Source organism: Pan paniscus, chromosome 5 (genome assembly GCF_029289425.2).
Source record: "Pan paniscus chromosome 5, NHGRI_mPanPan1-v2.0_pri, whole genome shotgun sequence".
Classification (NCBI taxonomy): Eukaryota; Metazoa; Chordata; class Mammalia; order Primates; family Hominidae; genus Pan; species Pan paniscus.
Window position 1 is genome coordinate 138,433,482 of NC_073254.2, and position 3,033 is coordinate 138,436,514.

The following is a 3,033-nucleotide window of genomic DNA, read 5'->3' on the forward strand; positions in this document are numbered from 1 at the left end:
TACTCAGAAGACTGAGGCCCAAGAATTGCTTGAACCCGGGAAGCAGAGGTTGCAGTGAGTCAAGATTGTGCCACTGCACTCCAGCCTGGGTGGAGACAGAGTTAGACTCTGTCTCAAAAAAAAAAAAAAAAAAAAAAAAAAAAGGAAAAAGAGAAGAAAAAAAGAAAAGATAAATAAATAAATAAATAAAACGACTAATAAAAATGAAAATATCTTCCCTTTAACATATTTTCAGAGCCTTCAGTAATAAAAATATCTGCTTCTTTAGCCATTTCGCATGCTTAAAGAAAAACTTACAATGCCATTAGCATGGCAACTGTGAACTCTAAGCCGCCAAGTATTAAAAAACATATAAAAAGACATTTAATCTTGAGATTTAACTTTGAATCCTCAGTCTTCCCAAAACATGCTCTAATGATCAGACATCCTAATCTGTTGATCATAGATCTGTAAAGAAGATCATAGCCTCATAGAAACACATATCAGTTGTTTAAACTTAGGCATTAGATGAGAAAGAAATAATTGATAATTAAGGGAACGGAAGTTGAGGCTCGGCATGGGAATCCAGAAAGAAGTATCTACAACTGAAATAAAAGGTGAGAAATACAATATATTCTGGGAAAAACTTATGGCCATAGGACCTAGGATTATTCTATGAAGCCTGTTCTCTTTGTTTTCTATTTATCCTTTATCACAAAGCTCCATATGCCCTACACTCTAATTATATAAAATATAGCTTATTAAGTGTTCTACCCTAATACTCCTCCCACACCATTTCTTCCTTTAGCAGAGAACATTGTAGATAAAAGTCTTTTTAAAAATAAAATGTTTGCATGGACACAAAGGACATGATTTTTATCTTCACATTCCTTATGAAGACAAACCACAGTGGTCTTTGTTCCCTGTATCCTGAGAGCCTAGAACAGTGCCTGGCACATAGTTAAGTGTTTGTCTTAACCTTGAATCCCCAGAAAGCAAAGCTGAAGACAAGAGTTTTAAGTTTAACTACTTTGCCTGTGAATGAAATGCCAGGGAAGCAAAAGTGAGGATGAAGATAAGGGGTTATGAGGCAAGAGGGAGAACCATTCCTTAAGATGAATACCAAGGGCAAATATTTGCCCCATCTCAAGACATCATCTTCTGCTAAGCATAGAAACCGCACCTCAAGACTGTCCTCTGAGGGAAGAATTCATCCACTGGCCCCATTTCCCCTGTACTCCCTTGCCTTTTTGAGCTGTGTATGCACGGGTGCTGTACAGGGACCCCCAGAACCTCCTTCCTTGTGGTCAACAGAAAAGGAGCAAGTAGCTCAGTGTGGGATAGTTGCCCCTGGAGGAAGCTGGTAGGAGCACACACAGAGACAGGTGAGGAGGAGAGGACCTGCAGTGGTGCATAAAAGGAGTCTGATACAGCACTCAATAAATATTTGCTGAATGAATGTGTTTTTTTTTTATAACGGTCCCAGTTATTGATTGAAGAGGGGTAAAAAGTCAGCAGTAACTCATCATCATAATCATCTGTAGTTTAGTGAAGAAAAGACACAGGTCGCCCTTTGAAAGAGCTTGTTACTTGGAATAATTTTAATATTTGCTGATTTTAAAAACATTTTTCCAATTGTCAGCTTGGCATAACTGGAACTGATTAGTGACAAAAAGTGATAGATGATGCACCTGTCCCTCACTTGAACTGAAGAAAAATTGTTCATAAAAGCATGGAGCAAATCATACATTTCCACAAGCATCATTAGTAACAAATATCTGCTGAGTTAGCTTTTGTGCTCCTTCAAATTAGCCACTCTCTCACATACCGATCCTTCCCACATTGCAGCATCACTTTGTTACTACAACTCATCCTTTAAAGCTTAGCTGAAAAATCACTGCTACCAGGAAGCCTTCTCTCTCTCTCTCTCTCCCTCCCTCCCCTTCCTCTCTATTTCCAATTTGTGATAGGTGCTTTCAAGTTACTCAGTTTTACTGCTATTATTGCATCTCTCACATTCTATTGTAACTGTGATTGTCTATCTCCCTCACTAAATTATCAACAGTGGTGGGACTGAGACATTTATCTTCCTAGCACCAGACACATAGCAGGCATCCTACGAATTTCAGCAGAATCAAAGAATGTGTAAGTCACTGAATCAGTGTTTGACAAAACTGCAAAGGATATTGGGAAATGAACAGTAGCTGATGTTTATCACTGGTTGGGTTAGGGAAATCTTAGAGGAGCTGGATGTGGGCTGGATGCAGAAGGAAGATGAGACTCATGGATTTGGGGAGAAGGAAAATTGCATTACAGTTGCGTTTCTGGCCATGAGACAGAAATGCACTTAACCTACCATAAAGCAGTGAATTATCTAGCTAGGCAGGGGCAGAAAGATCTGGAGCACTTCACAGAGAATAAAACTGAACAGGAAAGTCAGAGTGAGATTGTAGAGAGCACCAAATGTCAGGCTAAGCAGCTTTGCCTTTTTCTTCTATTTTATATTCTCAGAATTTTCAAAGCAGTAGGCAACATGACCAAGTGGAGTTTCAAATGGCTGGTAGATGTGTGGAAGAGTAATTAGAAAAGATAAACCAATTACACAGAGAAGAAAAAAGCAATTCCCTTTGTCAAACTATGAGCCAAGGAAGTAAGACAAAGTTTGGCTTTAGAAAAAATAATTTGGGAGGATTTAAAGATTATACAAGTTCGGTGATTTCCTATTCTTTGTTTAGAGTTAACGTTCTCCAAGATGTAACCTGAACTCCATAATCTACCCTAATTTCTTCATTTCCTGCCAAACTGAACTGTTAGTGCATACATGACCTCTATTGCCTCATGTCTGGGAAAATCTTGGTGCCCGGAATACTCTCCCTTCTACCCATTTTCTTCTGTCAAAGCCTGAACTGCACTTTAATTCTCTTTTCTAAGCTATCTCATCCACAATAGAAAGTATATGTACATCACAATTAGAAGAACTAGAGAAGAAAGAGCAAATAAATTCAAAAGCTAGCAGAAGAAATAAATAACTAAGATCAGAGCAGAACTGAAGGA